General features: G+C 45.3%; 1 protein-coding gene across 2 annotated transcripts in view; it reads right to left on the bottom strand.

Annotated features, from left to right (window-relative positions):
- Nucleotides 1-3,333, bottom strand: part of ELMOD1 (ELMO domain containing 1) — a 68,634-nt gene extending 65,301 nt beyond the window's left edge. Inside the window, exon 1 of one of the 2 annotated variants that reach the window (XM_084895159.1) lies at nucleotides 3,061-3,333. The gene's annotated coding sequence lies outside the window, so the exon portion shown is untranslated. Of the gene's footprint in view, nucleotides 1-2,799; nucleotides 2,822-3,060 lie in introns of those variants that run through there. The other variant, XM_084895160.1, reaches the window with a different exon arrangement.
- Between the last annotated feature and the right edge of the window lie 8,960 nt (nucleotides 3,334-12,293).

Genomic DNA, 12,293 nt, shown 5'->3' with positions numbered 1-12,293 from the left:
AAAACTTTGGGTATTAGTCCAAGGGCAGAACAGCTGCTTTTTAAAACGCAATGAGATGGATTCACTCAATTACCATTTACCAATCCTTGCACTTGTCCCTTTCCAGCTCTCTCTTCCATTCCCACCAGCAACTATTTAAAACCCTTTTTAAGAATCCTTTTCTCGCTTCTCTCATTCTCTGTCCTCTGACTGAGGCCATCTAGTAAAATCCTTTAACTTCCAGTTCCACTTCATGAATTATAAATCCCTGGTTTTCCCCCTTTTTTCCTCCCAGGATAAGACCTCGCTTTCTTCTTCAAGGCCAGACCTGTCACAAGCTGCCCAGCAGAATTCAGTGTCCCTCCCAAGCTTCTGAGGACCCCACAGATACTTGGCACTTCTTATAATGCAAACTCTCTCCCTCTCCTACTCATCTTTGTATCTTTGGCACCTCCCGCTAAGCCTAGCAAGCAGAGATATTCAAGAAATATGCTACATTGAAACTACTTACATTTAAGCCTGAGCTATTTTCAATAGCTTGAGCCAGAATGGAGTTTGTCCCAGATTACCGACCAGCATATGATTTCTGCTCCACTTTATGTTTTAACCCCTAAGGGACCCCATAAAAGAGGAATAAGACATTTCCGGTGACTAAAGTTGCCAGGTAAAATACAGGCTACCCATTCAAAATTGAATTTTAGATAGACAACAAAATAATTATTTTTAGTATAAGCAAGCCCCGAATAATTGAGCATGGGACACACTTCTACTAAACACAATCACTTATTGCCTATCAGAAATAAAATGTAAGTGGCAACCTGTACTTATATTTGCTAAATTTCACAACTCTGCCAGTGACTCTAAAAAATTCTCAGAGGGCTCAAGATATACTGCTTTAGAGCTCCTGGTAGTGTACATCCAAACTGCCCAACTGGCCAGATGTTACGTCTGTGAATACAGCTGAGTGTCTCCCTGAGTATCCCAGTCACCTCTTTTAGGAAAAGCTGTTTATTATGTAAAAATTTCACTTATGTTGCTACTTCATAGAATTCCCTTCAATGCCACCTATCGATAATTTTAGCAAAAAGAATACTGTAATGTTACTCAACATCGCTTGGAAAGCTATTTGTAGAGCTATTCCCATGCCTCAGTTAAATCCTGGTTACATGTACTAATAATAAACCGCTTTTGACATGTTCATATTTTTTTAATTAAACCAGCAAAACACAATAAGGAAAATAAACAAGTCTTTCCTTCTGGAATTTCCGTTCTTCATTAAAAGGGCACAGGGAGGCATCCAGGCCTCGCTAACAGGTTGGGTTGGGGGGAGGCAGCCTGGCAGGCAAAGGTGGAGCCTGTGATGTCACCGCCATCGGTCTTTGTTGGCAAAGCCTTCCTGAATATGAAGCATCTGTGAATCTGAGCGCCTCAGCGCTACTGTGCCTGGGAGGGCAAGAGGGACAGTTGCCTCGTTTAGAATCTTGCCCATTCTGGAGGCTTGAAATCTTGGTCGTAGAGGAATGCCTCACAGGTTGTTCAGAGACATCCCTGCCTCATCAATGGAGGAAAAAGCAGGTTTTTCCTGCAAAGGAGTACCATTCGGAGTAAAAAAAAAAAAACACAAAAAACTGCTGTGCCTGCCGGTTTACTGATGAATGCTGATGGTGCAATAGAAGTTACAACCCAAAGTGGAACAAAGCATGGCCTGCAGCTTGCTCCGGTCCTGAAAGTTCCCTATAGGAATGCATGCTCTCAGTGATCTTGATAGGATGACAGCAAAGGCATTCCTTTCTCATTTCCACGAAAGAATGAATTAGAAATAGATACCTCCCAATGCAGAGGGAGACCAGAGTGTGTGCCCTCCTTAAATTTCAACTAGACTAGTCTCGGAGATTGCTTCTAGGGAGACAGTGAGGAAGTCTGCCCTCACTACCAGGCGTCCTAAGATGAGAATGAATTAAGACGTTTGTCCCAACACACGCACACCTGCTTTCCACCATATTGGCAGCTCCGGTGAGGACGGTAGTCAAGCTCCCGCACACACACGCACACGCACACACTGCAGAGATGCAGAACAATGCCTGGATGCCTGCCCAAAACCGGCCTGTCCAAATGACAGCCTCAGTTTCTGTTCCCAACCCAAAGCTCGCTGGGGGGAGCGGGAGAAGGAGGGTAGCAGCGTCTTTGCCTGGTTGTCGTGGGACAGGGATGACATTTGGAAAGCTCAAAGCGCGGGGCTTCCCACCTGTCTGTGCGGAGCAGAGAGGCTGACAAACATATTCATTAAACTTGATCTGAAGCAAGCGAGCCTGCGAGGTCTTTCCTGAAATATTCATAAGGCGTGTTACCGGACTCGCCGCTTGGGGTTGAACAGAAACACTGAGAGTCGTCGCAGCCCGCACCCACATTTAGGGAGAGAAAAATAAAAGGCACTCACAACAGCACACCCACCACCTCTCTCCACTGTTGCCCCTCTTACAGCCCTCAGGGCAGTCGCTCCCCATCAGCCTGTTCAATCCCCACACACCCTCCAGGAAAGAGAGGGGCTCGGATTAGTGCGGAGTTCCCAGCAGTGGGAGGAGGAACCGCGGTCCCCGCAGCGCGGACGACCCCAGCCCCGCAGCTCGCCGCCCGCAGCACCGCCTCGCGCCCAGGGCTGCGGGCTGCGGGGCAGGGGGCTCCCCCGAGGACCCGGCAGGCCGTCCTCCACCCTCGCTCCCCGCGTCGGCCTGGGCCAGGCATGCCTCCTCCAGGGCCCCGCGTTCAGTTGCTAGGTGACCCGCCCCGGGCACCCGGGCGCGCACATCCTCGCGTGCCAACCTGCAGCTCCGCGGGCGCTCATCTCAGGGGCAGGCTGGGCGCTGCTGCCCTAGAGACACGGGGCCCCGGCTCCGAGCGGCCGTGCGCTTCCCTTCCCGTCCCCCGTGCCCACAGCCCTGCGTTCCCGCTGCGCCCCGGACGCAGCGCAGCTCGCGCGGTGGGTGCCTCGCCTCCCCGCCGCCACCTCTCGCCTCCCCGCCGCCACCTCTCGCCTCCCCAAGGGCGTTCGCCCCCGGCCCCTCGGCCCGGCTCCGCGCTCACCTGGCTGCGGCGGCGGCGGCGGCGGCGGCGGGCGCTCAGCAGGTCCCGGCGCTCAGCAGCGGGTCCCCATCCCCGCCTCCCGGGCTCGGGCTGCGCACTCCGTCCCGGCGCGGGGCTGGACAGCGGCCGCGGTGCCGCACTGGCTGCGGGTGCGGGTGCGGAGCCGGGGGCGGGGACGGCCGGAATCTGGGTCGCGCGGAGCGGAGCAGCCGGGAGGCACCCGGCGGCCGGCGGGAGGCGGCGACAGCGGCGGCCGCGGGAGGGCGCGGAGGCGGCCGTGGGAGCGGGCGGGCGGACTGAGCATGCCCAGTGCCCGGCCCGCGGGCGCGGCGCGCACTGGGGGTCGCGGTGGATGCCCCGCGCCCGAGGCTGGGGCTGGGGGCGGGGCCTAGTGGGGGTGGAGGGTTAAATCTGCGGCCCCGGGTGCAGGGGTCAGGGATGGGGGTAGGGGTATTGGTCCCCGAGACCCGGTTTATTTGCTCCTGGGTCGACCCCAGAGGCGAGGCGAGGGGCACAGAAGATGGTGAACCTCAGACTTGCCAATGGGATTACCAGAAGAGTCCTGGAATGACAGGGCAAGATGTATTCCTCGCTCCCTCCCCAGAGACTTGTATGAGAAAGTCAAAGTTTGGTTTTTAGCTTCGTCCCAACCTCTGCAGCCTCACAGTCATCCCCCAACCCAGATGCCCACCAGCTGCCACCCGCTTTCCTGTGCCAGGGCCTCCCCCGCAGGCTGCCAGGAGCCCCCGCCTTGCTGGAGACCTGGACCAGTCCGGTCAAGTTCTCAAAGAGCCAGCACTTTAATTAGGTGTAATTGAGCGATCGTGTCAGTCTTCCCAGGTCACATATCTGCATTTCAACCAGGGCTTCAGAAACAATACCCTGACCCCGGGGTTAATTATAATGCATGAATTATATAGACAGCGTGGCGTGGGCTATTTTGGAAGCATTGTTTTACAGTGAAGTAGGCCTGGGCCAAAACTCATTTACTAACACACACACACACACACACACACACACACACACACACACACGGTGACTTGTGCCTTTCTCTGCTATTGTATTTTATGTTGATGAAGAATGTTTCGTCTATATCTACTAAAAGAGCTTCTTATGTGGGGGCAGCCTAGGGTCAGGGAAAGAGGATGAGTGAGCTCAGAGGTCAGCCTTGATTTCAGTGTCATTTACCACCCCAGTAGGCTACCTCGCTATTCTGCACCTGTTTCCCCTCCGTCTCTCTGGGAGGTTGTAAGGATTGAGGCAATCCCTGCAAAGCACCTGTTACATAGCACATGCTCACCAGATAAAAGTCCCTGCAGGTGCCACCTCCATGATTCTGTTTTCATGAAAGATTTGGGAGGTGATCATCCATCCTTAAATGGTGAGAATTCATCGTGTTCCCTCCTCACATTTTTAACAACCTTAAATACTTGATCTATTTTTTTTTTTATCATTGTTAAAAGCATTGGCCACTAATAGCTTTTCTCTCAACTGACCAGTTTCTTCACACTTCCTTGAATAAATCTCTTGGGAAAAGCTAGGCTGAGGCTGTGTATCGGTCCTTTTTGGAGGAAAAAGCTTTTCAGGAGAGAGTCTCTATGGGCTGTTTTATCTACATGACAGAAGAATTTCACTTCATAGTCTTTTAAAAGCCATTTAATGTGTTGTATTCCCCTGTGGTCCTTGTTTCACAACTATCACATAAAGTGAGACATGCTTATATGGAAGGAAACACTTTTACTAACACTGTCCACAGGGGTGGGGAACCTTTTTCTGCTAAGGGCCATTTGGATATTTATAACATCATTCATGGCCATACAAAATTATTGAGTTAAAAATTAGCCTGCTATGTTGGGTCAAACATTCAATTAATTCACCCCTAAGGTCTTGGCAGACCAGAGCAAACAATTTCTCAGGCCTTATACCGCCAGGGGGAGGGGATATGAACAATTAGCCGGCCTGCCTGGTGGTTGAATTCCGGTTCCAGAGGACAATTTGCATATTAGCCTTTTATTATATACGATATACACTGAGTAGCCAGATTATTATGTGTTCAGAGATCATAATAACCTGGCCACTCAATATATATCATTTGGTTGTTTGGATTCATCTACTATCTGAATAACTTAAGCTTTTCTCTCCGTTTCTTTTATTGCCCAAATGTGATACAGACTTGGCATTACTTAAAACCTAGTTTTCCAAAGCATATTTGTACACATGTGTTCCATAGCAATTAGTGACAATCTTGCCATGGTTTAATGTTTAATTCCAGAGAAGCGTCTCATTCATTCTTGTATGACATAACAGCAGACAACCAGCAAGCAATAGATTATCAATAAAAGATTGTGAAATGAGTGAATAAATGTATATGGTTCTCAATCCTTCTTGCTTTCTCAGACGATAGTTATTTCCTAATTGATCTTCTTAATAACTCTAGGGTTTCGCTCAATTTTGTCCCTTCTTACTCTACTAATTTCCCTCCAGCCACAAATTCACAGATTTCTACCCAACAGGGTCCACAGAGCATGTGGAAGAAAATCTTGGCCATCGTTCATTACAAATTTGTGTGTGTCGGCTGAAGCCATACTGTATCATCCGCAAGCCAGTGTCCCAATCCCCAGCAGCTATCTTCCCCCAATCCACAGCAACTATCTTAATTTTTATCCTTCTTTTCCACCTCTCCTACCCTCCATGCTCTTACCAACGTACATCTGTCTTTCACCACTGCACCAGAGAAGAGAGACCAGCAAGTATTATCACCCAAGGAATTAGTTCAATATGTCCTCCACAGCCTCTCTTTCTTCTTCATTAATTTCAGTAGAATAGATAATTGTCTTTATTCTTGAATGCTAATCTATACAAATAGACTATTCTTGTCTATTTTTAGTCCCTCTCTTCTGGCTATCACCAAGTTTTCTTTTATTTCTCTCAACCACCTTCCATTTTCTAATAAACATATTCAGAGTTTGTTGGGAAAGCTGACTTGACCCTTATGCTGTTTTAAGATGTCTAAAAATAAACTACCTTGTGTAGGGTTCTCAGGGGTCCCCTTAAAGAAAACTCATCGGCCTTCTCCTGTCACCAGGCATCTCTTTTGTGCTTCATCATGGCTATAGTTACATCTGCTGATCTTCTATGTATGCACAGATGCATGACCTCAGGCTGTACTAACCTGAAGTGCACTTCCTAAACACACCCATGATCCAGCACCTTTTATCTTTCAGAGTACTAGGTACTGTCCAAGAAAGCTACTCTGATATGCATCTTTGATGCCACCAAACAAATAAACATTTCTCATCAGTTAATAAACACTGTTGAAACAATACAACTAATAGACAATCTAGTAGGATGACACATAGAAAGGTTTTCAGAAGTTCAGGCAATAGACTTGAAGGAGACTAGTGTAGTTTTGGATTAATCCAAGAAAGTCGCTTACAGGCTTCCAAACTGGCAGGGATCGTTTGAAACTAGTAGTTTGGAAGCAATTCTTTGTTTGAAGGAGGGAAATAAAGTGTTTGGTGACACGTGCTAGAGCAATGTTACGTAATGTTAAAGCACCAATAGGGAAATTAAGGGATGTGGGCTCACCCTCTTTCCATTTTATCTCTAAAACAAAGATGATAATAGTAACATTTACCTTATAGGGTTGTTGGCGGCATTAAATTAATAATGATTTGTAAAATTCTTGGCATAGTGCCTGCCTACTCTGCCATGTCAGTCATGAATCCAGCTGTATATTTCTGGATAAGAAGCCTATTGAACAGAATACCAGGAGGTTAAGAGATCAGGTAGTTAAGAAACAGAGATCACCAGATGTAGCATTTAGACGTACTGAGCAGAGAATCCACGGAGGAGGAAGTTGTGCCTCCAAAGCCTGCCCCAATTACAGCCGTGGAGCTGCGGAGGAAGGACAGACCTAGCAGATGCTGCACTCTGTCATTTATCTATCTCCCTGGACTTCTCATTGCCCATTATAAGTGACACAGGGTTTGGGTCTTTTTCAGAAACATGGATGGGTATGCTGCCTTGCTTAAGACATCTCTCACTGAACGTCATCCTTAGGAATTCATTTGAATACAAACTTCCCCACCCAGAGGTTTCTTTCTTTAGCAAGCTTAAATTGAGCAATGAGCAGGTAGGAATGTTCTGCCTAGGTCATCCTGGGGGTGGGGCAGAAGTCATGGCCCACTCACTTATTTTCAATCTGATCTTAGGTGTTGTGGCTTGAAGAATTGGTAGTAGGACATGTATGTATTATAGGAATTGACTTGATAATGAAACTAGGCCTAAAGAGCACGAGGCCTTGTCTCATTTCACTTCATTGTTGGGTAAAGCTTAAAAAGTAATATACAAGGCCACCCAGTTCCCAACGGAATGAATTTTATGGCTTATGGGGTTCTGTGTACAAAACAAGTGGTGGTTGATCCAATATGCCTATTAATATCTGTGTTGGTATAATTATGACTGGCTTACACAAGAGTTAATCATCATGCTAGAGAACCAAACCAAATAAACTAAGACTCAGACATGCAGCCGTGGGTGTGATCTCAAAATGTGAACTAGAGAGGGCTTTGCAGTAACTTAGACTGGTCCAAAATGCAATTCCTTTAATAATCATGAATTGGGCAACTAGTATAGATCCTGCACTATGCTAGATACTAGGGATACAAAGATTGGGGAAACACTGTCCATAATCTCGAAAAAATCATCTCTAGGTGGAGGTACAAACATACACACAGTCACAAACATTGTGGGCTTTTTCTCCAGGTTTGTTTCCAACATAGAAGAAAATCTGTATTAAGCCTCCTCCTCCTCCTCCCATGTCAATCACCCAGTCTGAGTTCTCTGTGCCTGGTTTTGCAAATCATTCCCCCATGACAATGCAGGCCAAAATCATCTGTGAGTTCTAGTGCTCAGGGTCCCACTTCTGCCAGCTAAACCTGAGGTGTCATAGTAATCTCCAAAACAAGTGTGATTCTGCTACAATCCCAGAGCAAGAAAATGGTGCCAGACAACAAGGTCAGAGTGTAAATATTTGGTGGCTGACACTGCGTATGATTCTCCTACTTGGAAATGTTAATGGGCTCGTACTGCAATGGCCTTTCCTGATGAGCAGTCTCAAGGGTGGGGCCATTGACACTTAATGGGTGGCAGCTACTATACCAGAAAACACATTTTTAAGGAGCAAATTTTACATTTTTGAAGGCTGTCTTAAAAAACAATCAAGTTTAGTAGATGAGAGAAAATTCAGGCTTCTATGAATCTATAAAAATCAGGCTGTGAAACAAACTAAGAGGTTGTATCATTTCTTCCTGGAAATTTATGTTACTTAGGTTGAAGTGAAGTGCTTTGGTGAAACTTTGGGAGGACAAGGTATCTGTTTTGATACATTTGAGGACAACTCAAGATGCCTATAAAATACATATCTGCCGTGGACAATACATTGAAAAAAAAATGCCTCTGTTGAAAATGAAGTCACCAGATATGACTTCAAACACATACACTAAATGGGAATGCCACTTGCTTTATGCATGGTGCTGGGTTAGACATGACTCCATGTCAAGTTCCCTCAACCCACCCAACTTTTTTGACCTCGGTAATTGTATGTATATGGCAAGCTCAGGTGTACTCAATGTTTACACTGTGGGTGATCCTAAGGTCGAAACCACTGTCAACATTGTTTTAGGTGGAATGTCCTGCCATTGCTGACTGGCAGCGCCAGAGACTGCTGAGAACCAGACCTCCTGGCTCCGGGGCCAGGCTTGAAGAAATCAGCATCCAGGAGTTCAGGTCGCACACAGCCACATCCGTCTCCCTGTCTCTTCTGGCCTTGACTTGGAGGATGCAGTCAGGAAGGCTGTGGCCATCAAGGCAAAGAAATATTTTCTTTTGTTCTAATCCACTGGGGGTAGAAGTCTCCATTCCTAGGAAAAGGGATAGTTATCGCTAGGGGAAAAGAAAGTAATCCCAGAGACTGCGCGTTTATCTTAATAAAGCAAACACATTCCCCCACCCAATTTTGGAAGGGTGAGTTGGTAGTGTACTTTTAACGAATACAAGGAATAGATTTATAAGTGGATAGGTAAGTAGATGGATGAGTGGATAGACGGAGAGGAGGAAAGGATGTTGAATGAGTAACATGGGTAAGGCATTCATCTGTCCAGAATTTTCTGAGACTATCCACATTTCAAATATTTACTCTCATTGTCAAATTGTATTTTAGATTATGTGTCAGGTCCCCCCCCCCCCCCCCCGAAAAGATGTTGACTGGCAGCATCAAAGACTGCTGAGAACATATATGGAGACATTTCTCCTAGTAATTTAATATGAGAACTAAAAAAAGATTAAAGATTATCATAACATCGTCTTTATTCAGCGCTTACTGAGCGGGCTGTGATGTTATAAAGGAAAATAATGTGGAGCCTGACCTCAAAAAGCTCATAGTCTATTAGCAGAAAAGGTCACAGAAACAAGTAAGTTTAATGCAAGAGAGTAAGTGATACACTAGCAGTATTTCCCAAACTTCTCTCATGATGAGAATCACCTGGTGGAGTTGTTAAAATACAGATTCCTGAATCCCAACTAAGAAGTGCTAAACTAGAATTTTTGGGAACATATAGGTAAAATTGTATGCTTAACTAGTGCTCTAAGCTTTTGTAGTTAAGTATACAATTTTACCTATATGTTCCCCAAAATTCTAGTTTAGCACTTCTTAGTTGGGATTCAGGAATCTGTATTTTAACAACTCCACCAGGTGATTCTCATCATGAGAGAAGTTTGGAAAACACTGCACTAGAGGGATGCACAGATTTCTGATGGGAGCCAACTAGGAAGAGTGTCTGTGATATATTTTTCTTTAGTATGCCCAGAAGTCTCCTACACACAATGAAAATATTCCACCGAGGAGTAGGTCTCCTCTTGGCACAGTGACTTGTCAGTACAGGGCCCTGTCACTCACCCAGAACAGGTATGCAGGTCAGGTCAAAGGCTGTTGCTTTACATTTCATGCATCACATGTTTGAGTGTATTGCACAGCTACAATGTGAGACAATGTGAGAACAGCCTGCAGGGATGTGCCTTTGAAAGTTTGGCTTTTTAGCTCCTGAAATTCCGCATAACAGCCAGGCTTCAAGTACCTATTCTTTCTTTTGTTACTGTAGAAAGGGCATTTCTTCTATGAATCATCTTGGAAACTAAAAAACTAAAAAATTGTGAATTATTTCTATATTCACAATCCATTAACTTCCTTCACTACAACAAGACACATTTCTAGGGGAGAGTCCACATATTTAGGTCCTAAAAATTAATCGTGGCTCAAGGATAATAATAATAACAACTGAAGATCATTAAAAAAATGATGAAAATAACATACCTCCACATTGCTCCCACTGTGTATCAGGCACTGTCGTAAATTACACATTAAACATTAATTCAATGGAAACGACATGGGGGCTCTCACAAGTGTCTGACTTCCATTTCCTTGGACTTGGGCATAAAGGAGATGAGGAATTGTGTTTGAGTGTGTGAGAGGATCAAGTCCTCTTTCAAAACCACCCTTTTCTTTGCTAGACCACTTCAGCCAGTTTTTCCTTAGAGCGAGTATGGAAGGAGCTGTGATGGATGGCAGAATTATCAACAAATATGGAAGGCAGAGGAGCAGCCCATAATATCTGGGAAAACTTTTGAGGCTCAGAAGCCCCAAGAAGGTGAAATAGTGTCCTTGTATTTATAACATCTACCCTTTTATGAAACTAAAATGTTAAATAGAACAGGATTCAATTATATTTTTCCTGTTCTGCTCTCCTCTCTAGATATAAGGGCTGAGTGGCTGGGATGCCTCCTCTATTGTCATAGACAAGTACCCCAAAATAAAAAAGTAGCGGAAAAACATTCAAGAGAAAAAGAAAAATTCTACCAGCAATGCCATCACGCTTTCAACATCCCAATGTAGAGTCAGCTTCAGGTGAAGAAAGTGAGTCACATAATTATCCACAATTGTTTTGTTGCTTTCATTAAAATGGCAGAAAAACCCACTAGTTGCTGGTAGCTCAATTCTAGTGGAATTTACTTTATAATTTTGTGATGATGTAATGAGCATGAACTAAAGACTTTTTCTTCTGCAAGTGAAGAATCTGGAAAGATGCCCTGGTCGGTTGCTCGGTGGTTAGCGCATTGGCCCGTGGACTGAAGGGTCCGATGCCTGGTTAAGGGCAGGTATCTTGATTATGGGTTCCCCAGCTCTGGTAGGAGTATGAGAAGCAGCCAATCTATGTGTCTCTCTAAGACAATGTTTTATGTCTTTTTTTTTTGTTTGTTTTTTCCCTCTATCTCTCTTCCTCCCTTCCACTCTCTCTAGAAATCAATGGAAAAAATATTCTCAGGTGAGGTGTGTTTTTTGTTTTTTAAATATGCTAAGAAATTTCTGGTATACCTACTTATATGAAGCGTGCCATCAAAATTGTGCCTGATATTTACATTCTAATTGAAACTGATTGTCCGGGAATGGGAGGAATACCTGGAACAGGAGTTATGCCTAAGAATCACTTGGGCAAACCATTTTCCAAGTAAACATGCCAGAACATCACCTAGGTTACCTAGGTCCTAGGACGAGTGACTCAGAATCCTCGGGGATTTTGAAATTCTCCCAGGCGATTCTAATATACACAGCTGATTAAGAACCACACAGGAATAAGCCAAGTTCTAAAAAACATCAACTGCGGCTCGTTTGTTTCATATTTTATTATACTCTTGCAACAAAATAAAAAAAAAAAGTTCTATGTTGCTTTCGTCTGAATCTTCTAAACAGGCCTATTGTGAATAGCCGATGTTTGCCTAAGTGAACCTAATGCTTTCCTAGCACGAGAGCCAGAGTATTTACTAGCCACTCCTCACAGAGGGTGCTCGCCACTCACACGTATTAGTCTGTGGTCAGCATGGCAGGACCACAAGGGACTGGGCCAATTCATTTACAAAGGAACATGAGGTAGCAGACAGTGATGGGGCAAAGCGCTTAAGGCAAAACATTTTTAAGAATAAAGGCCAACATTTACAGGGCCTTACTTAGCGTCAGGCCTGGTGCCGCACACTTTACTTGCATTATCTCGTTTCATCCTCCCAGTAGCCCTAAAGGTGGATTCTGTTATTATCTCCACTTTACAGATGAGAGACCTGAGACAGAGAGGTCAAGGTCACCAAGCTAGTAAAGACGGTCACAAAGCTCTCAGGATTCCAGG

Source organism: Pipistrellus hanaki, assembly GCF_964339955.1.
Source record: "Pipistrellus hanaki genome assembly, chromosome: 9".
Lineage (NCBI taxonomy): Eukaryota > Metazoa > Chordata > Mammalia > Chiroptera > Vespertilionidae > Pipistrellus > Pipistrellus hanaki.
The sequence above is the reverse complement of the archived record's forward strand: the minus strand, read 5'-3'. Positions and strand labels throughout refer to the sequence as shown.